The sequence below is a fragment of the Alligator mississippiensis genome, chromosome 9 (assembly GCF_030867095.1).
Source record: "Alligator mississippiensis isolate rAllMis1 chromosome 9, rAllMis1, whole genome shotgun sequence".
NCBI lineage: Eukaryota > Metazoa > Chordata > Crocodylia > Alligatoridae > Alligator > Alligator mississippiensis.
This window is the reverse complement of record NC_081832.1, coordinates 366,118-394,056: the sequence shown is the minus strand read 5'-3', so window position 1 is coordinate 394,056 and position 27,939 is coordinate 366,118. Positions and strand designations below refer to the sequence as shown.

The following is a 27,939-nucleotide window of genomic DNA, read 5'->3' as shown; positions in this document are numbered from 1 at the left end:
CTAATATTAACTAGCGAGAGGAGAGGACTTCGCAGAGCTGGAGCCAGGGGACAGTTTGAAGTGACGGGCACCACTTCCCTCCCTGCCCTCTCCTGCACCTGCCGCGCAGCGCGGCGCAGAGGGACGCGGCGCTCCCGCAGCTCGCAGGGGCCCCCGGCGCCCGCCCCGGGAACAGCACCTCCTGCTGGGGAGACGCCCCACCACGCACACGCGCCCGGCCCGGGTCCCCTCGGGGCAAAGCCGCCACCCGCGGACCTTGTGCCAGGGGGAGGCGACGGCTGCGGACCCGCCCTGCCGGCTCTCGCCTGCTGCTTCAGCTGCTTTCCCTGACCAGGGCCAATTTATTTTTACCGGCGAGTCTCAGGCAGGGAAGCATCGATCCCCACGTCCCCCTCCAGTCATTAGCGTGCTCCCCCGGGAGTCACAGCAGGCGCGTAACCCGGCGTCGCGGGGAGCTATTAGGAACCGCAGAGAAGGGGCCGGGAGACAGAAACCAGAGACGACAGCAAAGGGACCAGGCCCAGCAGCTGCCTGTCTGCTCCCTCCAGGAGGGCGGCCGCAGGCAGGGACCGATGGCGGGGGTGCGCAGCCGGCTGGGCCAGGGCCGCAGCAGGGCAAAGGACAGGAGCAACCCGTGCCCATCGGTCAAGGGGCAGCAGGGGGGTGGAGACACCCCTACCCCGGCTGCGGCTGCTCATGGCAGGGCTCCCTGGGCAGGGCGAGGCAGACCTGTGCCACATGCCAGCCGGGCACCAGCTCCCCGACGTGCCATGCACGAGCCCCGTGGACCACGCAGGGCCGAGGGCTCCAGCCACTGCAGCTATCGGGTTTCCCGCCTCCCCAGCGAGACGGCTCGGGACAAAGGCACCAACACAGGCGTGACACGGGCTCACGCGGTGCCAGCAGTCTGCGTGCGTGAGCCCAACCCCAGACGCCGCCGTGCCCCAGCCCCAGACTCCAGGCATCCCCGCGCAGGCAGGCAGCGCTCGCCACCCAGACCCACCGCTCCCGGCAGCCAGGAGCAGGCTCCCCAGAACCCGGCTCATTCACGCGCTCCGGGCTGGAGCAGAGCCCCTGGCCGGCTGCGCCCCGATGCCTGCCCCAGCTTAATGAGGAAAGGAGTGCTGGGAGCTCCGGGCCGCAGCCAGGCCCCGCGCGAGCCACCTAAGGAGACTAATTGGCTGACGCCGCCACGAGCACAGAAGTTCGGAGCCCCGGTGCTGACTCCGCAGCTTCTCCACCAACTTTCCTGGATGGCCCCACGCGGCCCTGCGCCAGCCTGGCTCGATAGAGGGTAGAGACTCCCTGAGCATGCAGCTCGGCTCCCTCCAGCGCACGGGGCTTCCAGGGGCACCTGGGCCCAGAGACCTCGCAAGAGCAGCTGACGCAGGGAAAGAGGGAGCAGGGAACCGTGCAACTGCGCCCAGAGCCAGGGAGCAGCCTGCACCGCACGGGGCCAGTGGGATCGTGGCGTGTGCCAGCGGTGGGGGTACACGTGACTCCTTCCCTTTCCAAGTCTCTGGCGGAGTTCCAGCTGCACACGCACGCCTCGGGGTATGTGCACATGCATGCACCCATGCACACCCCCCCCACCATGCCTGCACAGCCTGTTCCACAAACTGCCACCCTTGCCCACAGGCAAACCTGCCTGTGGTTGGCTTTGTTCCCCACACACGCACGCTGCCCGTTTGCTTCCCTGCTCTCCCTGTCACTACACTATTGCCTTGCACGCCCGCTTCCCTCCGTTCCTGGGGCTGCTCTCGGCCTCTCTGACCTCGACAGACAAAGATCTGATGGCGTCAGGACTCGCACACACAGCCCCAGGGCCTCAGTGCTGCCCCAGCGCTCGGCCGGGCCTGCTGGCAACCGGACACGCACCTTCCTCCTCTCCAACACAGCCTGACCCGTCGCCCCACGCCAGGCCTCTGTCCTTTGGCTGCTGAGCTGGTCACGGGCCCGGACTTCTCCGGGCAGCGGCAGTGCCCTGAATGCCCGGCTACCCACTGTGCCCAGCCGATGCCCGTGCCAGAGCTCACAGAACCTCGCTGGGGCCTACGCACACCTGTGGCATCGCACTTGTTGTGGGCTCCCAGAGCACGTACCGACCTCCGTGCCCACGCTTGGGAGCCGCTGCGCCCTCCCTCAGCTGCAGCTGGCAAAAGCCTCCCTCAAAGCACAGACCTGGCTGCGGACACCTCTGTGACACCCGGGCTCCACCTGGGACATGGCTGCAGCCCTGGAAAAGCTACAGTCAAGGCAAAGCGCGGCCGCGCATCTTCTCCCTGCCACAGGCCACCATGAGCTCCTCGCCCCACACGGGGACCCTGCTCCAGGCACCGCGCGCTCAGTCCTGAAGTGCCTGGAGACCCTCGGCCACTCTGCAACCAGGCAACATCTCCCGGGGCAATGGCACCGGTGACCAAGCAGAAGAGGCCATGACCATGTGAGGCAGAACCTTCCCCGGAGCCGGGAGGTGCAAGTCGGCTGCGCGGGGGGAGACCCCAGGGCACCCACAGCTGCACCGCAGCGCACTCGGCAAAGGCTGGGCAGGCAGCCCCTGCACGTGCACATGCACCCAGACTGCACGTGTGCCCATGCACACACATATAAGCAGACCACGTGCATAGGAAATCATACGCGCGGTCCTATAAATGAATTGAGCTGCTCCCCCAGGCTGCTGCTGTTATTTCTATTAATAAACACTTGGGAGGTGCCAGACTGCGCAGGGATCGGGCCTGATGCGAGCGAGGGCAGGGAGGCAGTCACCACACAGCACTCATGCCAAGCACACGCCTGCCTGGGACACCGGGTCACACACACAGCCTGCCGGCCCGGCCCCGCTGTCCCACGTTTGCTGTGCAACAGACTTGGCCCCCAGGTCAAGGGCCGTGTGCGCAGGATGGAGGATGGATCCGGGCCCTGCAGGGCAGCGGCCTCAGCCGATTCCAACCCCAGCAAGGGACCCGACAGCCCCCGGCAGAGCCTCTGGGCACGCTCCAGGGGCAATCGCCACTGGCAGAGACCTGGCCCTGGCTTGCACGTGAACCCTGGTCTGCAAATCTCACGCAGGGCTCACATACCTCCCTGCCCCACCACAGCAGCAGCCGGGAGCGTGAGGGCTACGTGTCCAGGCGGAGGCAAGCCCGGGCCAGTGGGCTGGCAATGCTGGTGCTCTCCGGCTCCCCTGGGCAGGGGCTGCACCCCCCCCATGCTGCGGGCACCAGCAAGTCCGTCCCGAGGACGCCCGCTCCCGGGAGCGGCGCAGCGCGTGGAGGCGCAGAACGTGCTGCTGCAGCACTGGCCCCAGGGGCACCGCGCCGCCGGCCCCGAGCCAGGAGGCACGCCCGCGCAGCCCGACTGGATCCAGGGACGTTTATCGGAAGGAGGCGGCGGCACAGCGGATGCCTCCATCTCGCCTGGCTCAGCATTTGGAGCCTGCTGGGTCTTGTGATGCAAGCCGCCGCCTCGGCTTGGAGAGGCCCCAGCGTCACCAACTTACTGCTGATTTATTTTGTGCTGGCTCCCATCACCGCGCCCACCATCCGTCTCTAATTAACCAAATCGCACGGGCACGCCGGGCCCGAGCCCAGTTCATCAATCCTGGATTGATGGTGCTGGGGTCAGTCCAGCAGGCGCCAGCCGCGCTCCGCACAAACCTGTCAACAGCTCATTAGGACAGAGCCCTTCAGCGCTCGCCTGCCACGGCTCAGGCAGGCTTCGGGGATGCCATGCGGTGCCAGGGGCCAGCGGCAGCCACGCTGCCTGCCAGCACAGCGCCCGGGCCCCGGGCAGCGCCGCAGTGCCAAGCTCCATCACTCCCACTCCTGCACAGGAGCTCTCTCCTGGCTCATCCGACTGCCTGCCTGGGCCTGGGCACAGAAAGCCTGTGCCTTACGCCCGCCTCGGGGCACTCCCAGCCCACGCACACGCACCCCGCACTGAAGCGGAGGCGCTCCCACCTGGGGTGCGCGCACGCCCTCCCCTCCTGCTGCCCACCTGCACCCTGCTGCACAGCCAGAAGCAGAGACGTGGGCGCCGGCCAGGAGGGCACGCCCGGACGCCGGCCATGCTTGGAACGCAGGGGAGCCGCGCTTGGGCGCAATACCACAACCGCCTTGTGCCACAGCGGCCCGCCACGGCTGGGCCCGGGGGACCCTGGGCTGTGGCCTCACCTCTGAGGGCGCCTGGCAAACGCCTGCGCTAATTGGCACGCAGGAAGCGAGGCTGCGTGGCTCCCTCTGCTGGCACCAGGCACGCAGGGAAGGTCCCGTGACCTCCGCAGTCAGCCCCCGGCACTGGTGCCCTCCTGGGCAGGCCTGAGGACGAAGGGGCCCCACGTGCCAACAGCAGCCTGAGCATCCCGCAGCCCCCGGGGAACGGGGAGCAGCTGGCTGCAGCCATGCACAACCGGGTCCCCTGGGGCAGGGCTGCTCCGTGTCCCCAGGGAAGAGCCTGTGGGGACTGGCAGGGAAGGGGCCTTCCCCCGACTCTCCTGGCTCTCGGGGAGATGCCCAAGGCCTGGGCACTTCGGGTGCGCTCCTGCGCCCTCTAACAAGCCTCCCCGCAGGGAGAAGCAGAGTTGCCTTCGGCCCAGGAACCACTCGTGTCCCTGCTGCTGCTGGGGGAAGAGGCGGCTGCGAGCCCGGCCCGCGGGGCAGGGGAGGTGGAGGAGGCTGACCCAGGCAAGGGCTGTGCTTGCAACCCGGGGGGGCCCTGCAGGCTGGGGTCCCAGGGGCCCCTCCTGCCCCGGGGGAAGGCAGAAGCAGGAGGCCCTGACACCTCATGAGCCAGCTGCTCGTCACGGCTGACAGCTCGGCTAAGCCCCTGGGGCCTGCCTGCCAGCACTCGCGCTGCTGGCTCCTTCCCTGGGGCAGGCAGACTCCAGCCACGGGAGACGCCGCATCTGACCCGAGCGGCTGCCTCCCCGGGATGGAGACCGGCCGGTGCCTGAGGCCAGCCCAAGCGGCGGGGCTGGGGGCAGGGCACCGGGGACCCCAGTCGGGCACCAAGCACGCGCCAGGCCTCGGGGCCCTGGCCTCTCCCGGGCACAAGTGTGCTTGGGGGCTAAGGCCCCTTCCAGCCCCGCGTTCCCGGGACTCCAGGGCAGGGACAAGACAGCAGCTCTTGGGAGCCCCGGATTCAGGCTCAATAACAACTGCGAGAGAGGGCACGGCACCAGCCACACCAGGCCACGGCTCCATCGGCTCGCAGCACAGCGCGACGAGCCGCCAGCCCCCGCGGGGCAGAGCCTGCAGGACACGCATCCAGGAGGCAGCCAGCGAGCAGGGTGCGAGCAGCACTGCGTCTGCCCCCAGCTGCCCCCGCGCCCTGGGGAAGCTCTGCTCACCAAAACGGCATGAAGGCATCATTTGCTCCTGCAGCTGCTGCTGCTGCTTCCACAGTGCTCTGCAGGGCACCCGTGCCTGCCTGCCTGCCCGTCCCCCCGCCAGCCGCACGCCGCCCACGTGCGGGCACACACGCCTACACGCACATGCACACTTGCATGCGGGCACACACACACATGCATGCTCGCACCCCCCACTCTGCCAAAGGAGGTTCAATTACTCTGACACTTCTATTATTGGCGACACGTTTCTATGGTGACTCCTGTCCTGCCACGTGACTGGCTGCTGGAGAGGCATGTGGTCATCAGCAACTTCGGGTGAGTTGAGGCCCCAAGCACAAGTCACCTGCAGTCATTAACGCCGCCAGCTGCAGTTAATTAGGAGATTAGCAAAACCACCTCCAAGAGCTCTGAGCACCAGCAACTGAGAGCAGCAGCCACAGCCAGGCAGTGCCCAGGGGTGCCGCAAAGCCCAGCTCCTGCGCCACGGCGGGCACAGCCGAAGCCGCGTGCCAGGCTGCCCCACCATGCCGCGTAGGGGCTTGCAGGGGTGCTGCAGCCAGACACCCCCTCCAGCTCTGGCGAGAGGCAGCCCCGGCAAGTGCCTCCGACGGGAGCCAGGAGTGGATCCAGGTCCCAGCACACGTGCAGCTGCCACCCTGCGCAGCGTGGCCCCAGGCGCAAAGGGGCAGCAGTGGCTGGGCACAGCCACACAGCACCAACTGGCCCTGGGCGCTGGGCTAAGTCCGGGCCACCCCAGACAGACTATGGGCACGGCCCATGCCAGCACAGAGGGGAAGCGCACGGGGATCAGAGCCCCTCAAGGGTAAGGGGCCTCCCTGCGAAGCCCTGGGGAAGGGGGAGCTCACGGAGGGCTGTGGGGCAGGGGCCTGGCTCTTAGACACAAGAACATACCAGCTCTAAAAGCCGGTGTCTGCTGCAAACAGGAGCAGCCTCTCTCACGGCTCGCACAGGGCGAGTGCCCCAGCCCAGCTCCCTAGTTGCATAGCTCCATGCCCGCTCCCCGGGGCCCACACCAACTCGCTGCAAGCTCCAGAAATCGGAGCTGCCCCTACGCAGGAAGAGCCCAAGTGAGGGCCCACGGCGAGGTCAGAGGAGCAGCATCCCTCAGAAGCCGCAGGGGACGAGGGAGACCCTGCTCCTGGGGGTGGGGGGTCGGTTCAGCCCAGGTGAAGGGATTAAGGACAGCAAATCTCATCTCTCTGCTGCCCAGAAATTCCTGCACTAGAAAACCCCCAAGAGAGATGGGGGTGGTAGCAAAGACCCATCACCCCCTCCTCCAGTGCGGAGGAGGTCCCATCACCAGGGGCAGGGGGAGGGCTGCAGGCAGAGGAGACCCCCAGGGCAGCCCAACCGGGGGGCACGGGAACAAAGATAAAATCCGGCGCTGCACCGAGCTGCTCTGCAACAAGCCTGCCCCCCGCCCCCCACCAGATCTCACAGGCCTCAGCACCACGCCATGAAGACAGACAGACAGCGACACAAAGACAGACCAGGGGAAGCCGGGCCGTCACTGTAATCAGGCTGTTGCAAAGGATAAGCCTGGAACCAGCTGGATGCGACATCCCCACGCGTTCGCTTGCTCCTTTCACAGGCTTCGCAAATAATAAAGTCACGATTAAGTGCAACAAAGGCTCTAAATCCTGCAGTGAGGACCCCCGCGGTGGCTGCCGGCGGGATCTGTGCGCCTGTGGCTTAGCACCCAGTACCACCCCCGAGGAGGCCAGCGCAGGCAGCGTGAGTCGCAGCAGATGAAGGCCGCCCGGCACCAGGCTGCAGCGAGCACCTGGCCGGTGTGGACGGCAGTGAGCGAGCAGCGCCGAGGACCTCAACACCCGCTGCCCGCGCTGCCCAAGGGTGGGGCCACTAATGGATGCCTCTGCTGCCAGCACACAAGCGCTGGGCAATGCAAGACCGAGCAGGGCTGGGCAAGTCCAAGTCCAGCTGCGCCAAGGAGAGGGGGCTGGAAGCCACACCGGGGACAGAGCTGCCCGGGTCAAACTGTGATGCTGCAGCAGGGTCCGGGAGCAGTGGGAGCTGCAGACTAGTCTCCCCATCTCACCCACAGCTCCGAATTACCACCTCCGGCGCCCAGAGGCGGCAGCTTCAGTCCCAGCGTGGTGGGGAAGGCACAGCTGCAGCACCAGGTAAGGCTGATGGGCGAGCCCAGAGCACAGGGCAGGACCACGCCAGGGCTGGAAGCAGCACCCGGGACCAGGCCGCACCCCCTTCGACAGCCGCATCCATCCAGAGCGCAGGGAACACCACGCAGCACGCTGGTGCAGCCCCAGGGCAGAGATCATGGGAAGGTGAACCTCCGTGCAGAGCCCGGCTGCCTGCCACGGGCATGAACTGACATGCGGCACCGTCACACAGCACTTCAGACAGCCGCACCACCTGAACCTCCCACGTGTGATGCCCCCTGCCCGCAAGCACGTCTACGCCAGGCCCTTGCACACACATGCTGCAAACGATATGCAAAAGCCAACCTGCGCTTGCAGGCGCCGCTGCGTTCACATGTACAAACACCGTGCGGGGACCAACCGGGGAGAAAACAAGCAGGACCATGTTCCTCCTCTGACCAGCCTCCCTCTGCTTTCCAAGCGCAGGCTTCTGGGAGGCAGACAAGGCTATTTAGAAATTCTTTAATTGCATTTGAGAAGGACAAAGTCAGAACAGATTTGACCTGAAACAAAGGTTTTGTAAGAGGAAGCTTTTAAATCGCGTAACGCCTCCATGCAAATACACTCAGAAGTCAAAGGTTTTCCCCTGCAGCCTTTGCAACCCGAATCCCGCTGCCTGGGGCTAGTGCCCACAGATGACAATGGAATTTGCTAGAAAGCAATTATAAATAAAAGTGAAACAACTGCCCGGGTTTCCCCATCAAAGTGAAGAGCAATCCAAACTGTAACAGCCCAAAATACAGCGAGTGCAACCCATACCTTGAGGCCCAGTGCTGCAAAACCGAATCCATGCAAGTAGGAACAGAGCTGGGGAACTTGGCTAATTCTCATTTTTAACTAACAGCCACAGTTGTTGTTTCAAACAGGAGCAAGGACATCTGCTCCTATAGGCTCTCCCTGCCCTGCCAACAGCCCCTGCAAACACCTCCTGCAAGAACGGCTAGCTTCATCCAGAGGAAAGTTTTTAAAACTCGCCTCATTTTAGCAACAGCTTCTTCATCCAGGGCATGAAATCATCATGGCATCGCATTATACCGGGTCAGTGCACCAACAGCAAGGGGCAAACGCCTCTTCTATGTTGCAGGGACAAAGCTGGCGTTTACTGTATGTAAAATGGCGAGGCTCTTTAAGCCACGCATTTCTAGCTTCGAGCCACTCTCCAGCCAGCGTTCCCTGCAGGGGACCCAGCCTGGGTCACGCTACCCAGCGTCTCGCTGAAGCCAACCCAGCCACGCAGCATGCACGGCAGGGCTGAATCTGGTCCAGCCTATTCGAAATTTAATGGGCTGCGCTTTGTGCTCTAGCCACAGCTACGTCAGCACTTCCAGGGCTCGTCCTGAGACCCATCGTCCCCTCACCTATCCTTCCCGTGGGCAGGACCGCAGCCAACAAGGTCTCAGCCCAGGAACAGCATTCAAGACTCCTGCTCCCGATTTTTACAGCGTCAGGCGCTGAGGCCAGTCAGCCCCAGGAAGCAGCTGGCACTCGGGATTTTGAAAAATGATGTGGAACGGCCGTGATCTGCAGCTCCGTGGAGGGTGTGCGCGCAGGCTCGCGGCCAGCCCCCCAGAACAGAGGAGGGGGAGCACCACGGGTCCCCTCAAGACACAGCAAAACCCAGGGATGCCTCCAAGCTGAGCATCCTGGGGAGCGGGGCCCAGGGCACGTGGCTTGGGAGCCTGGAGCTGGCAGCACTGCTGGAGCACCCGTGTCCCCGAGATGGAAACGAGCCCCAGGGAAAGAGCCTGAATTTGAAACGTCCCCAGGAGAACATCAGGCTGCAGCGTGTGCCTGTCATTAGGAGGCAGGGTGTTACCGACCGCCTATTGCTGGCTCTGCAGAACCAGGGAGAGATGCAGCTCCTGGTTCCCCAGGCCACGCCGCCGGATGGGGAGACAGGGAGGCCTGGCCCCTGCTGCTCGCAGGCCCTGCCCTGCCCAGCGGTTCACCCCGTCCTCCCCGAGCAAGCTGTCGGCATCGCCGGGCTGCCTGCAGCACTCTGCCCATTTAGAGGACAGGAGGGAGCAGGAGGAGAAACCCCCTCGCTCCCAAAACTTCACAGCAGGTTCAGAGCCAGGCAGGGAACAAAAGGCAGAGTTGGGGCAGCCACTCCACTCCATCCCTCCCTCCCCGGCAGCGCTGGCAGGTACTGCAAAACCCTCCCGCCTGGGCTCGCGGCTGAGGGGCGCTGGGTCCTCAGACCTTCCCGGCATTGGGCCCCAAGGCCCCGCGGCACCGAGCAGAGAGGACGCACGAGACTCGTCCGAGGCACCAGTGGCCCTAGCCCATGCTGCCAGGCCGCCCACACAGAGACGGCTCCCGAGCCCGAGGACCCTGGGCGTGAAGCGGGAGAGCACCCGTTTCAGCAGTTATTTTTACTTTACTGTTAGAAACGGCTGCTCGGGAGGGAGGGAGGGACGTTGCCCGGCTGCAAGAGGACGCAGGAAGCATCTCGAGCGTGGGGCTCTGCCAGGGGCTGGGGCAGGAGGGCGGGCTGGCACGGAGGGGCCAGGCCCACGACTGCGCCACCTACCTCTGGGGCACTGGCAGCAGTCGAGGAAGCTGGAGGAGCCTCAGGGCCTCCTTTGCGGGTACCGGCAGACAAGGCGGCCCGCAGCAACCCCTGCCCTCGGGCCCGTGGCAAAGGCGCTCCAGCAAACCCCAGCACGGACGCCAGCAGCAAGCTCCACACATGGTGCCAGCCCAACGCCAGGCGCCCCACAGCCACGGCTCTTCCAGCTCGCCTGCTCCAGCTTCCCACCACGGGGGGGGCGTGCAGGGGTCGGGGCCAAGCCGGGCACCAGGCTGCATCCCCAGCACCCGAGGGGCTAGCCCAGGCAGGCGCGCCCCAGTCCCCCAGGCGGACGGCCGAGCCGGCACCAGCTGCTCGGCTCCTCGCCCAGCCCCGCCACGGGCACCCGGGAACCGGCGCGCCGAGCAGCCCGCTGCACCGCCCGCGCCCCGCGCCCCGCGCCCGCTGCGGCCACCCCCGCGGGCGGGCGGGCGGGCGGCTCCGGCAGGGCGGAGGCAGGTCTGGCGCCAGCGCGGAGCAGCGGGAAAGTTTGCGGCGGGGGCGCCCCGGGAGCCGCAGCCCGGCCCCGCCCGGCCCCGCGCGCTCTTACCGTGGGCAGCGGCTGCCGCCGTCCGCGCTCCCGCTGCTCCCGCTCCGCCGCGCCGGCTCCCGGCTGCGGGCAGGGACGTCCTCCCGCCCGCCCCGCCCCAGCCCGGCCCCCCCCGGCCGAGCCCGCCTCACCTGCGCGGGGGCCGGCGCGGCCGGGACTTGCCCGCGGGGCCGGAGCGGAGCAGCTGCCGCGCCCGGAGCGGTGCAGTGCGGGGCGGGGCGGGCGGCGCAGTCGGCGCCTGGCCCGAGAGCGGCGCGGAGGAGCGCGGGGAGGCGGCGGCGGCGCGGGGCTGGGGATGCATGTGCGGGAGAGCCGCCGCCCGCCGAGCCGCCGCCCTCGGCGCGGGCTGTCCCGCACAGCCGCGCACCCGCCCCCGGCCACCGCCCGCCCCGGGGCGGACCCGCCCGCGGCCGAGCACCGACCAACTCGCGGCACCGCAGGAGCGGCCGGGCCGGACACGTGCGCCGGGGGCGGGGCGGGGCGGGGGTGTCCGCAGGCCCCTGGCTCGGGCTCGGGCTCGGGCTGTGCAGGGGGTGCGCCCGCCGCCTTCCTCCTGCCGCCTCCGCGCTGCGGGCGGGCGGGCCGGGCCGGGCTCCCCGCACGACGGCTCCTGGGCGCGCAGCCGGGGCAGGCTCCCCGCCCGACGGCCGGCCCGGCCCGGCCCGACCCGACCCCGCAGCGCCCCCTGCCCCGCGCCGGGCGCTCCGCCGCAGCGCTGCCGCCGCCTGCTCGGGCTCGGGCTCGGGCTCGGGCTCGCGGAGGAAGGGCTGCTCGGGGCCAGGCCGCCGGGCGTGGCGGAGCTGGGCTGCAGCCGTCCGGCCCCGCGCTCCCGCCCCGCCCCGCCCCGCCCCGCGGGCTTCTCGCCGCCGCCGTCGCGGCTCGGAGGCGGGAGAGAGCGGTGCGGCCGGGCTCCCGCCCCAGGCCCTGCTCCCGGCTGGATCTCGGAGCAAGGGCGATGTGGGCCCGGCCCCCCGGCTCCTCTTCCCCTCCCAGCGCGGCGCTGCTGCCGCTTGCCTGCTCTGTCCCCTTCACTCTTTCGGGCTCTCGTTTTCACTCCCCCTTCCTCTGCCAGGCTTTGCGTCCCCCTGTCTCCACGCGCCTTTGTCTGCAGGACTTGAAAGTTAAAAGCTTCCCCAACTTGATCTGGAGCTGCTTTCCCCGGCGCTTTCATCTCCACAGCAGGCTTGTAAAACCGCGCAGACTGAAGGGCCGTGACATGAACAACTAAAGAAATACCAGAGCGAGACGGGGCCTCCCGGCACAGGATGCAGATTTGCTGCTTTCTCAGCAGCCTCCCTGGTCACCAGCACGAGACGAGCTCCCTCCGGCTGCTGCAAACATGGGATCAGGCCTGTGTCCCAGGCGCTCCTCCGCCTGCCCCCAGGGTCCCTGCTCGTCCCTTGGCAGAGGGAGAGTCCAGTGGTGCGGAGCTGCACCTGGCCCCGACCTTCCAGCTCTTCCTGACGGCAGCAGCTGGTCCGGGAGCCGCCAGCTTGTGCTCCGCTCCACTCCCTGTGCTGCCGCCTGCGGAGCCGAAACGCCCGCGAGCCCTGCTGCGACAGCAGTGCCGCCGGCTGGCCTGGGCTGGGCTTGTCTCCCCGCTGCGTCACCAGGTGCCAGGCAGCAGGTTGCCCAGCCGTGGGTTCCCCTCTGGCCCAGCCTGGCCTGTTCCGGAGGTCCCAGCAGATACCCTCGAGGCCTGACAGCTGCAGTCCTTCGCTACCCACTCGGCCTGCCGCAGCTCTGCTGTGCCCACTACTCCGTCGGGGCTGGAGCTGCTGGGGTCCCCTGGGAATGTGCACCCAGGTGGCCTGCCCGGGGGCTTGCTCCTCACCGCCAGCGCTGGGCTGGGCTGGCGCTTTGTGCAGCCTGCTCCTGGTGTAGCTGTCCGTGGTGCAGCCTGGGCCGTCCAGCTGCTACGGAGCCGCTCCAGGGCTCAGCGCCTCCGTGGGAATTCCTCAGGAGGAGGCCAGCGCATCCTGGCGGCTGAGGAGAGATGGGTCTCTGAATCCCGTGGCTGCTCCCCCACCGGCGAGACGGGCCCAGTGCGGGAGTGGACGAGCTCTGTGACTCACCTCTGTCGGCAGAGCCAGTGCCTATTAATCTAGCTCTCCATCTGCTGTCCGCGCCTGGCTGGCAGGCTATCCATCTCCCTGCCCGACGCGCCATCCCGGGCACGGCCCTCCCGCCCTGCCACTTGCTCATGCAGGCGGACTCTGTGCATGCTGGCCTTCAGGTCGGCCTTCTCTGGCAGCTGCTGGCTTGGCACACGTGGGGCACCGAGCGCCCTACAGCCTGGGCAAGCGCCTCCCTTCCAGACTCCTCCAGTCGCAGAGTGCGGTGCTCAGGCAGGGGGAGGCTCAGTCGGGCTGTGCCGGGCACAGGCAGGCTCCGTGCACCATGCAGCAGGAAAGGTCCTGTGCGCGGTGCCAGCTAAAGCCTGCTTGCTACGAACCAGGGAGCCCCTTACCTTTCTCTGCAGCCAGGGCTCTGGGGTGGGGGTGCAGGCAGAGCTGGGGGGTCCCACAGTCTGCGGAGACGGCCCGAGGGCCTGCGTTCAGGCTGTGCGGTGCAGAATCCTCATCCTGGCTCCTGTGGCAACTGCTCCAGGGCTGACTGGTGGCACTCAGTCCTTCTCCAGATGGGGCCCTGGCTTCAGAGCAGCAAACAGGAATGAATGTGGGGCACTGCCAGGCCCCAGAGGCCACAGCAGCCCCTGCCAGCCTCCTTCCCCTGCACAGGGCCCAGCCCAGCTCCCATGCGGCAGTTACTGCTTCGGGGGGTGGGGGCAGGACGCATTGCTGGGATCCCGGTCCTGCTCTGCTCTGAGCTGCCCAAGGCTGCAGCTCCTTCTGCAGGACCCAGGGAGGGTGCAGCAGCCCCTGGCAGCAGGAACCCCACGAGGCGAGGGGAGACTAGAGCTGGCTGCCCAGCAAGCCCCAGGCTGAGCCTTTTCTTTTGAGGGGCCTGACCTTGACCCAGGGGACATCCCAGGCTAAGCCTGCCCCACTGGCAGCAGCCCCTTCCCTCGGCTCCCTGAGCCCCTGGCTGGACAGCCCACCCTGTGCACCGCTCCCTCCAGGGGGGCCAGGAGCTCTCCCCAATCTTTATTCTCCCTGAGTACCGTGTCACTTGCAGACTTCATAGTGTCAGCCCTGTGATGAGATTCCAATGCCTTTATGAATAATTTGTTGCGCAATTATAAAGCAAATATTTAATTGAACTTTATGTAAAATTGCGGCTGCCTCCGAGAGCCGAACCCGCCAGTCTGGGATGGGGAATGCGTGACTGCATCAGGAGGGAATACTCCTGCCAGCGGCTGGCCTGCTTCCCCCAGCGCTTGCTGCTTGCGGTGCACTGGCCTCAGGGAAGCAGGATGTGACCCCTTAGGCACCTTCCTTGTCTGGCCTCTGCAGCTCTGCCTTGGGCTCACCACTGCGCCCAGGCCTGCAGTGCAAGGGGGTGCAGTCCCTTCAGTCGAGTGCTGCAGGGCAGTGCCTCAGCCCTGGCCTCCAAAAGGGCCCTGCAGGTCCCGTCCCTGCAGCAGGGACCTTGTGGCTGTCCCCTGGCCTCAGAGCCAAAGAAGTGACAGGGCCGTGGGGACTGGATTTCCTTCTCCTCCCAGGACAGGGCTGGCGTGGGGCAATGGAAATCATCCCTGTCACAGCCGGTGCAGCACCTGCCCACTGGTGAAATGAGGGGCACTGCTCACCAGAGCGCCCCACCACCCAGCGCCCGCCACCAGCTCAGAACTCAGGGTGCGAGGAGGGGCCGGGCCAGCTGGCTCAGGCACACGTGTGGGGCTTGTCCCACCATGCTGCTGTGCCAACGGGCTCACGGCACCCGTGGGGCCTGGGCAGAAGGGCCTGGCAGCAGCATGGATTGGCCACGGCATCGTCTGTGCAGGAGAAAGTGTCTGTATCAGCAAAAGCGGGAGGCCTGGACGAAATCCTCATTTACTATGGTCTGTAAAAGAGGCTGAAGTGTCTATTTCCAGCAGCGGAGAATTTGAAATGGAAAGAGGAAAATGAAGGAGTAGAAGACTTCAGAGGCTCCTTTTCAAGCTGCATCTAGTGCAGGTAATTGGTAGCTGACCTGGGGGCTGCTCAAATTGACCTGATCCAGCTGCCTCTGCGCGGGAGGGGAAGGAGGGCTGCTGTGATGGCTCCGGCACTTGGCACTGGTGGGAGGATGAGGGGAGGAGTGGGGTGGGGAGGGCTGCAGGGCAAGGGGGTGCAGCCAGCGTGGGGAGCTGCACCCCTCTGCTAGGGCAGCATCGAGCACAGGGCAGGACGGAGTGGGGGCAGGGGGCCAGCACCCTACAAGCTGCTACTCACATGGGTACGTGCTCTGCCAGGCCCCTGGGGAACAGCTGTGCACAGCTCTGCCGGAGCACGTCAGCCCTGCCGGGACTGGGAGCACGCGGTCGGCCCTGGTTACTCCTGCTTTCGTGTTTCCAGACACCCCCAGGGGCTCCTGATGAGCAGATCCTGGCTCAGTGGCAAGGGGTGCCAAGATGCAGAACCCCGTGGGACCAGCGTGCAGGTGATGCCACGGCACAGGCCAGCACCTGCCCATGGGCCCTCCTGGGACCTCTCCACCCAGCTCATCCCAGCTGGAGGGGCCGTGCTCCTCGGCCCGCACCCCCTGTGCACCACACTCATGCTGTGCCACTACCTGCTCGCTCCAGGCCTGGCCTTACCAGCAGCCTTTCTGCTCCCAGGCGCTGACAGCACCTTCCAGAGGCACCTTGCCCATCTCCGGTGCTTCGTCCCGTGTGGGTGGTCCTGCCAACTCTGACATCCTCAGCTTTGGGCCTTCATCTCTGGCGGAGCGGTGGCTGCACACACCACCACCCAGCCCAACTCATGCCCCGCAGCTGCACTCGGTGGCATTAGGGACCCCATGTCCGTGCCCGCAGCCCCCAAGCGCAGAGCTGCAGAGAGCTCTGCCCAGGCTGAGGGAGGCTGCAGGGCTGTCGTGGGGGCAGGAGCTTGGCTCTCGGCATGTCCCCAGAGGCCTTGCTGCAGGGCAGAGAGCCTGCCTCACATGCTGCCCCCACCCCTTCCCTCACAGCTTCCTGCCCCCAGGCTTGCCAGCATCTCCATCTGCCAGGAACACTGCCCTGCAGCCCCTGCCCCAGGAGAGCTTCCCCCAGCGCACCGGGCTGTCCCTTGCCTGCCCCCCGGCCGAAGCGGGAGTCCTGCTGAGCTGCAAGGCCCTCCCTCATCTCCCCTGCGGCAGGAGGGTGCTGACAACAGGCCTGAGTTTATGAACCTACAAGGGATTCATGCAGCATTACGGTCTGCTCTGCACGTTGGCAGCATAGCCTGGTCACAGCAAACCCGAGCTGCGCCCCTCTGCTTCCGAGCTCAGGGGAGCTGGCTGTCCGCGGCCCAGGCCCACAGCGTGTTTGGGGTCAGCAGGAGCGGGAACCCACTGCTCCGAGTCCCGCGGCAATCATCAGGGATCCTCCCCGCACACCCGGTGGTGCTGGCTGGGCACAAGTCTCCCATCACAACCCAAGCACGTGTCCCCACCAGGCCTGCGGGCGTGGAGTCTTCACTTGCCTGGTGGGGCTCTCGCCTCCCCTGGTTCATCATCTCATCTGGCACTGGTGGCTCGTACTCTGCTGCCTCAGGGCCGGGCCACCTGCTCCTCACGCCCGCGGGCCCTGGTCCAGTCCCAGGGCGTCCCTGGGCCCAGCAGCTGGGCGGCCATGGAGGCATCTGTCTGTACAGCTACAGGGACGGGGATGTCGTTCCAGTCCAGTTCTTTGGTTTTAATCCAGGTTCTTTCTGAACCAAGGGCATAGGGAGACGGTGGGGAGGGGGGCCTTTCCATTCCCTGCTGGGGCACTGCAAAGTCGCAAGGCTTCTCACACCCTGGGCCTGGCCGTCGCCTGGGGCAGCCCACCAGGGTCCTGTCCTCTGGGCTGATGTCCTGGGGCACCATCAGGGACTGGCAGGACCCAGAGCAAAGTGCAAGGGTCAGGCTGCAGGCCGGACCCCGGGCTTTGAAGAGCTAACCCCAGGGGCTGTGGCTTCCGGCTGCGCCCTGCAGTGGAGGGCCCAGAACGATCAGTCCCAACACCTGGGTCAGTTCCTTGCCACGTAATCAGGTCAGACCAGGCCACAGCCCTGCCCGAGGAGGGCAGCGTTCCTGCAGGAGAGCTGAGCCTCCCTGAAGGCGCATGGCCCCTGGCAATGCAGCGCTCCTGTAGCCTTGGGCAGGAATGGGGTGAGCCCTGCACAGCACTACGGACCTGCGTGCATGTGTGTGCACGCCTGCTCACACATGCTTACCAAAGCAAGCATCCGGACATCATACCCAGTGCACGCGTCTCCAGCGTCTGGGGCTGTAGACAGTCCTGGGCAGCAGCCATGAGGCTCCGCAGCAGCGTCTTGCCGAGCACAGCAGATAAGCCTTGCGCAGGACAGCAGTATCCCTGAAGGCTCTTCCTGGGCTGCTGTCGTTGTGGTTCTGCCTCTGTCCGTCAGCGGATGCGCTGGCTATGGCTCCCAACCCTATCGCTGCTCCAAACCATGCGAGGGGCCTGCTGCAGCTTGCCGGGGCCGGCTCCTGCTGGGCCTTTTCAGTCGCCCTCTCGGCCCCAGGCCTCAGCAGCTCAGGGCAGCTTTTCTGTGCTGATGCAGTGACAGCAAATGTCAACAGGGAATGGAGCGTGTCTGGAGGCAGCGCTGGGGCAACAGCTGAGCTCCAGCCTCACGCTCCCCGTGGCAATGCAGGTGGCACCGACACAGACAGTCATCCCCACCCCACCCTGCACCCTTCTCTCCTCGGCAGAACCCATTCATCTCAAGCCCCTCCTTCGATCCCTGCCTGCTGCATCACCGCCAGCGCATGTCTTCCCGATAATCTTGGGGCCTTTCCATGGTGCAGTGGTCAGACTCTGAACCCGTGGAGCTGCGCGACGTGCCTCCTGCTGCGCTCGTTGCTGTCCATGCGGTCACCAGGGCCTGAGGCCATGGTTCGTTTCCCAAGAATGCTTCCTTTGCAAGCTGGCCCTGGCGTGCTCCCTGGCACCTTCCACCTGCCTGCGCAGGGCCCTGGGGACCCTTCACCCGCTTTGCCTCCAAGACCTGCGAGATTTCCTCACAAAGCCGCTCGGTCCAGCGGCTGCCCTGCCTCCAGGGTCCCATCCCACCAGTTCCCCTGCCGTTATCTCCACGGAGGGCTGTCGGCTGGTGTCTCTGCCTCCTTTGTCCAGGGCCTGTGGGTGCCTGCCCAGGAGGCTGCAGGCACCGTTCCCCTGCCGAGAGCGTCCGAGGCCTGGTCTTGGCCATTCCCTCCCAGCCACCTACCACGTCCGACACCCTGCGTGGTGATGTGCGCAGCCTTCGCCTCCACCTCCCGACCTCCTCATCCCCACTTCTCACTGCCACAGCGGTGTCCCCACTCAGGACATACCTGTCTGCTACCGCTCGGACCCACTGCAGGGGCCGTGCAGCCCCTCTCTTGGGGAGCTCTCCCTGCTTCTTTCCTGCCTGGTGCAACGGAGTCAGGGCCCAAGGCTCTGCTCTCACCCACCCCCGGCCCAAACCCGCCCTGCAGTTAGTCCTCTCGCCCCCACCTCTGCCCGCCTGACGCTGGAACTGCTTGGATCTGTGTCTCTCCTACTTCTTTGCAAGGCTGGCTGTTGTAGCAGGCGCTTTGGTGGCCTGCCAGCACCTACCTCTCCAAATTACAACTTGTTCAAAATCATGCGGCTCATTTGAGCTTTCATTATTCCCGTTTTTCTCTTGTGGCTCCGTCACTTAAGGGCCTTCATTGGCTTCCTCTTGCTTTATGCCTCCAATTTCTGGTCTGGACCGTGGCATTTCAGGCCTTTCTCTCAGCCTGCAGCCACCCGCACGGCCGCCCCCGCTCTGCTCCGTCGCTGCTCTGTCATTACGACCGACCGGCAGCCTCTCCAATTGCTGGCTCTCCACGCTGAGCTGGTGCTCTGCTGCTCTGCAGGACGAATGAGCTCTGCCTCGCCTTGCATTTGCTGCGGCCACAGCCCCGGCCCTGGGCTGGCTCTAGACCCAGGTCCCCACGCACGTGGGTGCATGGCAGGCTGGGAAGCACTTCTGGAGAGAAACAGCTCAAAGCGCAATCCCAGCTAGGAACGACCCCGGTCAGCATGCCGAGCATCCAAACCCTCCCCTCGCAGCCCAAGGTCCTTGCAGGAGGCTGTTGGCCCCAAGCCGCAGAGACCTCATGCTCGTGTGCCCGCTGTCCCCGTGCCGTGGGCTCAGTAGCTGCCGCGCCGGGAGGACACTGGTGCCTGCCGGGTGACTGCACCCCGTGTGCGGCTGCCTGGCGGCCTGGCTCCAGGGGACTAGGACTAGGGCACGGCAGAGGCCGGGGCACCTCCACAGCTTGGCTGGAGACTCAGGTTTATTGTAAGCTGCCATTGGATCGGCAGCAGCCGCGGCACTGGCCCCAGGCGGGGATGGAGCAGGTTAGACAGTCTGCTTCCTTCCCTGGAACTTCAAACGCACCATCAGGCCTGAATTATTCACTCGTAATCCCTGGAGCTGGCAGCGGCTCAGAGAGGATCCAGCGCAGGTGCTGGGAAGGAAGAGAGAGAAGAGAACCCATTAAATTTAAAAACCTCCGAGAGTTGTGAAAGGCAGGGAGGCAGGTGGGGTGGAGGCAGGGCTGGCGCGGGGGCTGGCAGAGTGCGGCGTGGGGACGTGCGGGGCAGACGTGCGGGGCTGGGGTGGGTCACGCACCCTGCTCAGTACCACGGACACGCTCCGCTCTCCCCTTTGGTTGCTGCTCCCCCGTGCCTCTCCAGGGCAGGCAGACGTGGGGGGACCAGGCAGCAGAGCCATAGGGCCAGGATAAGGGGCCAACCCCCGGCACTGGATCAGCTCCGCTCTCCCCTCCCCGCTCCCCAGCCAGAGCTGCCTGGCCGGGGGTGCGCCTGCCCTCGGGTGGGGTAATGCTGCAGAACCCGCCGCCACCCCCCGCAGGAGCCCCCGGCCTCCTGCTCACCCAGGCACGAGGGAAGCAGAAGCTCGGTGGACACGGCTGGGGCGCTGCAGATGAAAAGCATTTAGGATTTCTTGCTTCACTTGCCTGGCAGCCTCCTCAGCACGTGCCGCAGCCATTGGCTTGCTCCCGGGGCCAGCACCCACGCTCCATGACGAGCCCCCGGTGCAGCTGGATCTATCGGGACACCAAGCTCTCTGTCCACAGCTGCCAGAGAGAGGCCACGGGACCCCTTGGCAGGGGCTCGACACCCCTCACCTTCCCTGACACGTGCAGCCCCAGCCCCGGGGGTCCCGGCTCGCTCCCTGCAGAGCTGACTGCAGCCGCACGCACAGCCTGGCCCTGCCTGCCAGCGCCGCGCGCCCACGTCCAAGCACCTGGCTTGCAGCCCAGGGCCAGGAAGCAGCCCTGGCAAGGCTGTGTGTCCAGACAGCATCCAGCGCCACAGGTCCTGGACTCGGCAGCTCTTAACCACCCTTCTCGCCTTGCACGGGAGCAGGTCGGGGGCAGGAGAGGGGCCGGCGGGGAGGGAAGCCCTGTGCTGGATGTGGTGGCTGGCCTGGGGAGGGTGAGGCGGCACAGCCGGTCCCGGGACCCCGACGGGGGATGTCGCCAACTCCGAGCCCCGCGGGCGCTGTTTTCCCTCACTCGTACCTGGTAGTGACAGCACGACGAGCGTGGCAGCATGCCAGGGCGGCCGGCTGGAGAAGACAGCCCTGCCTGCCCTGACCTCTGCAGCGCGCTGACAAGGCCTGGCCGCGAGCTGCTGCCAGCAGCCTCTCCTCCCCTCTCCACCGCTGCCGGAGGAGCCTTGTTAGAGGGGCTCGTTAGACAGCAGAGAAAGGGCAGCTCTGCCAGCAGGGCCGGGGCGCTCTGCCCCCTCCGAGCTGCGGGTCGAGCGGCGTGTGCCCCTCCTGCTGCAGCCTGTGGCAGAAATGCCACCGTGGGTGTCCCTCTCCAGAGACCTGTCTCAGCCAGCCTGGGAGGCTGGTGTTGATCCCTCTCGGAGCGGGAATCTCCCACCTTGTCTGCATGACAAAAGCCTGGCGCCTGGGAGGCGATGCTCTGGTCACCTGGGCAGGGGGGAAAGACCCGGCCCTGCGCGGGTCCAGGTAGCCAGGGATGCGGGGGAGATGGGTCGGCTTGTGGCCAGTATTGGCAGCTTCGACTGGACCAGGCTGCTGAGGTCAGAGAGGTTATTTAAGGGCTCGGTCCAAGAAGAAGGGAGTCAGCCATTAGCCATGCGGTCATCCAGGTGAATCTGAGCCTGGCTCTCTCCTCATCACCGCATGCTCCAAGAGTGCCCTGCCTCCAGAGGAAACTCCAACCACCTCTGGACGATGCGAGTGAGTAAGCTACTCGAGATCCGATTAGATATTTAGCTTCAGTAACTCAGATGCGTTTAAACGGCTACCTCAGCCACCCTGGTTTGCTCTATGGGATTCCTTTGATATTCCTGTAAGATTTCTATGATACTGCTCTACCTTTTACCCTGTTTCCGCCCTACCCCCTGTCATCAATAAAGTTCTCCTTTGTGACCGGTGTGGCAGACTTATTGAGGGTGGGTCTAAATTATGCCAAGGGGGTCCCTTAGGTCTGTGGACTAAGGGAGACTTTCCTAATCAGCCCCTGACTTGGGGAAGTGCCCCAAGTGCCTGTATTGGGTCTAGGACCTATTGGACGATCAGGCCTGCGTTCTCCAAGGCGCGCAGAGCCAGAAGTGAGTCCAGAGCCGTGGATGGTGGCAGCGGGACCCCAGGCTAGCGGGTGTGCTCCAGGGAAGGGGTCGGCCGGACGGGAGGCACCCCAGGGAGGCACTCGGAGCCTGGACGGCGGTCGGGCGCAGGGAGGTGGGCGGCTCAACGCAGGAGCACCCCCTACTGGCCCGCCACACAGCCCACCCCGTGCGCCCGCCAGCTCGGGCCCCAACACAAAGCAGCGAGGCGGGGGGCGCAGGGACACCACCAGCATGCGGCAGCCTGAGGTGGCAGAGACCAGGGACCAGGGGTCCAAACCCTGGGCACAGCGGGAAGGAGGGGGCCAGTGGCCACCCCCATGTGCACCTTTCCCCACAGGACCTGGACGGGGAGCCCCAGCCCGGCGCCAGCAGGGACAGCTGCTCGGCCCGATAAGCGCTGCCTCCTGGCTCCCTCCCCTGGCAGCCCTGCGTGGCACAGATGCAGTCCCCGGGGCGCTGGGAACGTGCTGCCAGGCCGGCGTGCTTGCCCTGCCTCCCGTGCAAGCACCCCGCCAAGACCGTCCTGGGCCCTGAAGCAGCCGGGGCTGGGGGCGGAGAGGGCAGCGCTGGCACTGGGACGACGGCTGCCCTTGAAGCAGGGGACTTACCAGGACCTTGCGTTGGAGGCGGGCAGGCAGCGCCCTGTGTCCAGGCTGCGAGCAGAGCGGCTGACCCGCTGCCGCCAGGCGCAGGATGCATGCCGGCCCCCGCCGCCAGTCGGCCGTGGCTCATGATGCAGTGTGCGCCCACGAGTCTGGTGTGTGGGATGGCCAGAGAGCGGCCAGGGACCGGCAGGGGAAGCGCGGCCCAGCCGGACCCAGCCCTTGCACGCAGGGCCAGGGCTCGCTGGGCACTGCCCCGGCCGTGGGCAAGGGGAGGGGCGGAGAGGGTCGCTGCCCCGCCAGGCCGGGACGCAGCACACGGCAGCGCGGCCAGGGCCGGCAGGGCCGTGCCGGGAGCAGCAGCCAGGAACCAGCCTCAGGCTCCCCGCAAACGCCAGGCGAGGCGCCCACCCCCGGCAGACGGCAGCACAAGCACATCTGAGAGCATGTGGCACCATCAGCCACCCACGGCTCGCAGCGGCTGTAATCGTAACACCTGTTTGCACCGCTCCTCTTTCTCGGCGAGAGCCAGACGAGCCCGTCGCAGCCGCCTGCCACGGCCCCTTGCTTCACGACGCCTCCGGGGTCCAGAGAGCGGCCACGTCCCACCCAGGGGACGGGCGCAAAGGCCCTCCACACCTGCCGCCAGGAGGCACGTGCCCAAGTGCCCGGGCCCAGGCAGCCGCCTGCCCCCGCGCCAGGCTGCAGCACGCGCCCGAGACGGCTGTGGAGGAACAAAGCGCTCCCCGCGCGGGCCCTGCTGCCTTGCTGGGCTGCCGCGCCGCGCTCCGGCCCTTTGATCAGCAATTTATCTCTCCGTGCCACCGGTTTCCTGCAGCCTGGCGCTTCCTCCCTGTGCTCAGCCCTGCTCCCCCGGGCCCGGGAGACAGGTGTGAGGAATTAGCTGCAGGGACTAATGTGCTGACAGGAGCCGGCACCAAAAGCAGGGGACAGAGTGTAATGTTTATTACGTTTGAAGCAAAACAAACACGCGGCCTATTTATGTATCTGCGGAGGATTAATTGGGGAGCTCCACAAAGCAGCGGATTATAAATTAGAATCGTTCTCACCAGCTCCAGCCCATTCATCTTCCTTCAGAGCAGGCCTGTCGCCGCCTGCCTCGCTCGCGGCACGTGGCGCTCCCGCAGCCGGGGCAGCGCGGGGACACGCTGCCAGCCCGCCGCCAGCACCCCGCACGGGACGGGCGCCACGGCGGGGGCCGCGCCCTCTGCCACGCACCGCCCGAACCCGGCCCCGGCCCCGGCCCCGGCCTCCCCCTCCGCTCGCCCCAGGCTCGGCCAGCACCGTCCTGCCTCGAGCAGGGGCAGGCTACGCTCCTGCAACAGGCCCTGGCACCAGCACCAGGGAGGGGCAGGGGCAGCCCCGGGTCTGTGGCTCAGCTGCCCCCCTGCCCCGCACACTTACCTGGGCACTTACCTTCAGTCCTTCAGACTGGCCCTTAACCCCTTCCTGCCCGTGTTACCCTGCCCCTGGCAGGCCCAGCCCAGCCCAGCCCAGCGGGGGTGGGGGGCCGGGGACAGGGCAGACACCAGCGCCCCTGGGCCCGAGGGCGGGGTGGCTGGGACATCCCTGCCGTGCCATCAGACCAGCAGCCGTTCGGGAGCCACGTCCCGCCACTTAATTACGGCTCTGCCCGTGCCTGGGTGCGGCCCCGTCTCCCCGCTGTCTGCCTGGTAATTTACATCATTAAGTGAGAGTTCATTGGAACAGCGTTACTAATTAGTACAGAAATACTATCAGCGTCGTTAGCGCATTCCAAACATTTGTATTAATGCTTGTTGGCATTGCACGGGAGCCCACGGCGGGGGCAGGAGTCTGGGCTGGGGGCTGGCGAGAACAGGGCCTGGCAGGGAGAGCTGGGCCGGCGGCAGAGGCAGGGCACGTGCAGCACCAGGCACACGCGGGCCGGCTGGCAGGAGCAGGGACGACCAGGGGCTGTCAGCTGGGACTGAGACCTGGGGAAGGGGCTGAGAGCAGGGAGCTGGGAAGAAGTGGGGGCCGCGAAGCACAGGAGGACGGAGCCAGGGCCGGGAGCCCGGAAACGCCAGGTAAAGCAGACAAATTTACTGCGAGGAGTGGCTGCTCGGTGCCTGCTCCGCTCGGCACCACCTGAGCAGGTCTGAAGCCCGCGTGGTCACGACTGGATGCACGGGGCCGGGGTAGCTGCGTGAGCAACTCTGGCAGATGGGTTTAGCATCGATCATGCGCTGCCTGCCGAGGCTCCCACATCTGTCTGCTCTGCCTCCCGGGAGGCAGCGTGGAGGGAGCTGGGCAAACCCCGGTGCCACCCTACCTCGGGCGCCTGCCAACCCGGTGGTGCAGGGTGCCAGGGCACAGGGCTGGGGCCCAGGCAGCTGCACGTGGCAGCTCCTGACTTACCTTCGCCCCTGCTTGCTCCAGCGCAGCTCCGCAGGCCCGGGGCAGGCTGAGCCTGGGGCACACAACTGGCAGCTGCCTGAGCACGGCCCCCCCAGCGCAGCACGGGGCACGAGGCCGCTGGCACCAGGAGCCCCCTTCCCCCGGCCTCCAAGATCCGCTCCCTGAGCAACTGCTCCGCACCTGAGCCCCAGCGCCCGCTGCCACCGCAGCCGCCTGCAGCTCGGGATGCAGGGCCTTGCCGGTGCCCACGCCTGGCACACGGAGACGGCCCCCAGCCTGGGGGATGAACGGAGCTAGATGGGGGGCGCTCCATGCCCAGGCTCCAGCTGCCTCCCCAGCCCCATCCGTGAGCGAGGACGAGGCAGGCGCCGTGGGCAGGGCCAGGCGGGACCTGCGGGACACGGAGCCCCACACGAATTCCCGGCCTGCCACCGCCGCGCGCCCACGGCGCTGCCCTGAGCCCAGCCCAGCGCTTCGTCTTGGAGCGCCCCTGCCCAGCTGCCTGGGGCACGAGGGCCCAGTCCTGCGCCCTTTGCTCTCCGCGGTTCAGAAAGCCCCGCGGGAGCCTGGGAGTGAAGGGAGACGAACCCCTTCCCCCCGGGGCCTGGCTGGGTGCTGGCTGCGGAGCCAGGCCATGTCTGCGGCTCAGGCGCGGGGCTGCGAGCTCGGCCGGGCTTCGCCGTCCCTGTCCAAGCTCCCGGCGCTGGGATGGCGGAGGTGCTGCTCTCGAGCGCGGTGCAGAAGGGGTTAAGGGAAGGAGCAGCCGAGTAATTGGGAGTTAATACGGTCCTGTGTTTTTTATTACACTCGGCGCATTAAATTGATAGCCTGGTACCAAAGGCCAGAAGTGTCACCTCTCAACAAGATGAAATCTGTGTAGCCCGTGGACAGGGGAAAGCTGCAAGATTTATAAAGGCCTCCATAAAATTAACATTTGGATGGAACATGGGGGAATTGCAGCCGCTGCCTGTTAGCAAGTCCCCTCGCATTTCCACGCCTCCCATCCCACAGACAGGCGCCCTGCCCCTGCCCGTCCACGCCTCACGCTTCCCCCACCGGCCAGGGCCGACCGCAGGCACCCACGAGAGCAGGCAGCGCCCATCCTATGGCAAAACTGCACGAGGGTGCTGGGCACGGCTCCTGCACGCACCCGAGGCGCTGGGCTGCGCCACTAGCAAGCTGGTGAAAGGGGCACAGCCCGACTCCCGCGCACGGCTCTGTGCACCCCACATCCCCCGACAAGGCCACACTGCCTCCAAGGCCTGCAGCAGGCCATGCCCAGCTAGTGCCAACCCTCCTCCATCCTCCAAGGGGTCGCTCCAGGTGAGCTCCTCATGGGTCGGGCGTCCAGCCCAGCCACTTCCAGCACCACATGTCCTGCCCTCCCACCCGGCCCTGCAGCCTGAGAGAGGAGAGGAAAGCCCCTGCCTCGGGTCCCCACTGCCCCTTCCCCTGACCCCGTCCCTGCCATCAGTGCCAGCAGTGCGATGCCCCAGCACCCATGGCGCTGACGGGTCTCATGCAGGCTCCATCCCCGGGGGGCCGTGCAGGCAGCAGCACCCCACGGGGCCGGACAAGCACCTGGGGCGCTCATCAACACATCAGCCCACATCCACACACACAGCACGCTCCCCCACGTGCATGCCACGTCTGCGCACACACACACGGGTTCACTTGGGGGCTGGCCCGCGCCCCGTGCTGGCACACCTGGCAGGCCGCATCCCGCCCGGCGCACATGGAGCCATTCCTGGCGCTGCTGCCATCTGAGTGCTTCGCAATTAAAGCGATGAAATGTTTATACAGGAATAAATCTGTGTTAATGAGGTGAATCCTGCTCCTGCCCTGACAGGCTCTAAATCAGTGCAGGGGATGGGGGGCATGCGCACGGCTCCCAGCAGCACCGGGGACCAGGAGCTGCCTGTGCCGGGCCCCTGTGGGCGGTCGGCAGGGACAGGCCCTGCCAGGCGCCGAGGGGTGCGGGAGGGACAGCCCCGGCCCCCAGGCCTCTCCCCGACTCGTCTCAGCCCCGCCACGCGCTGGGCGAGGGCTGCACGGCAGGGAGGGGCCCGCTCAGCCCGCTGCGCCAAGCCAGCGCCTGCCTCCGCAGCAGCCGGAGCCGCAGAATCCAATTAGCCGGGATCCTGCTCCGGCTCAGCGCAGCGTCGCCCCTCGTAAAGTCGCGGTGCTGCAGAGATAAACGGCGCATTAGGATTCTGGCAGGGTCCGGCGGGTGAGGCCGGCGCAGCCTGCAGCAGCTGCCTCGGACAGGAGGGGCCAGCGCCAGCCAGGCTGCCCACCCCCAGCCCTTCCCCTCCCCGGCACCCCCGGGCACCGGAGCCCGGGCACCAGAATCTGCTGCTGGGCCTCGCGCTGCACCCCAGGCAGCGGTGCGCGCCCTGAACCAGGCTCCAGCAGGCCTGGCGGCGAGTCCACCTGGGAGCTGCCCTGGGCAGCGATGGGGACCACACTCAGCTGCGCCAAGGCACGGCATCCGCAGCCCAGGCGCGCGCTGGGGCTGAACCAGGCCAGCGGCGGCTACAGCGCAACCTGCCTGGGGCCAGCCCGGGACACCTGGGCTGCCCCCACGCCCCTCCTGGCCCCAGCCTTGGGACGCCCTCTCCATCCTGGCAATACTAAGACAGAGCAGGAGGGAGCAGGCGGACACCCGTGGGGCAGGGACCCCGGGCTGGGGTCACCTCCCCGGGCAAGCCAGGAAGGGCGAAACGAGAGGCCTGCAAGGCCCAGGAGCCAGCGGGCCCCAGCGGCTCATGGCTCAGCCCCACGCAGCCCAGCCCCACGCAGGCCCTGCCGCCCTGGCTCCTGGCTCCTGGCTCCTGGCCCTGCCGGGTCCAGGCCATGGCTCTCACAGACGCTGCTCTGCACCCGCTATAAATTACCTGCTTTGCATTTTGCAGTAACAACGTAACGGTATTAATTTATTGTGTTCTGTCTTTAACAAACATCGTTATCATGCTGTCTGCTAGGATTATGCAAATCCCGGGACAGGGGATCTCTGTCTCCACAAAGTCACCTTGATATAGCCATTTTCACCCAGAACGGCCCTGATCCATTTAGCCATGAACAGTGGACCGGGGCTGGGGCATCCTGGGGCCCCCCCGCCCTGACCGTCGCAGGCCAGAGAGAAGTGGACCCAGCGCCGAGCAGCAGGGAGCGGAGCGCAGGTCCCAGGCGAGGGCAGGTCGTGGCCCCTCTCTGCATCGGGAAGTGCCCAGCTCCCGCCAGGCCTCTCCTGGGCAGTCCCACCGCCAGGGCCCTCTTCCAACGAGCCACCAAGCCTCCGTGCTAATGCCCGCGTGTCTCCACTGCACCTGCCCCCTCGGACCCTCTCCCTCCTCGCCTGGCGCTGCGCCTGCGCGGGGCCCGATGCCTCCCGCGCTCCCTCCACCAGCTGCTGCAGCCTTGTCTGCTGGCTGCGCCCAGCCCTTGGACGCGCCGGCTCCCGCAGCACAGCAGCTGGCCTGGACCCAGGAGAAGGTGCACAGCGACCAGCGCACTACAGCGCTGC

At 66.6% G+C, this 27,939-nt stretch overlaps 1 protein-coding gene across 4 annotated transcripts in view; it reads right to left on the bottom strand.

The window, feature by feature from the left end:
* The window catches only part of CDH22 (cadherin 22), a 72,639-nt gene extending 59,699 nt beyond the window's left edge, over window positions 1–12,940 (bottom strand). For 2 of the 4 annotated variants that reach the window (XM_059713079.1, XM_059713082.1), the window contains exon 1: window positions 10,671–10,772. The gene's annotated coding sequence lies outside the window, so the exon portion shown is untranslated. Of the gene's footprint in view, window positions 1–10,670; window positions 10,773–10,801; window positions 10,891–11,906 lie in introns of those variants that run through there. The other 2 variants (XM_059713081.1, XM_059713080.1) reach the window with 2 other exon arrangements.
* Window positions 12,941–27,939: the final 14,999 nt, after the last annotated feature.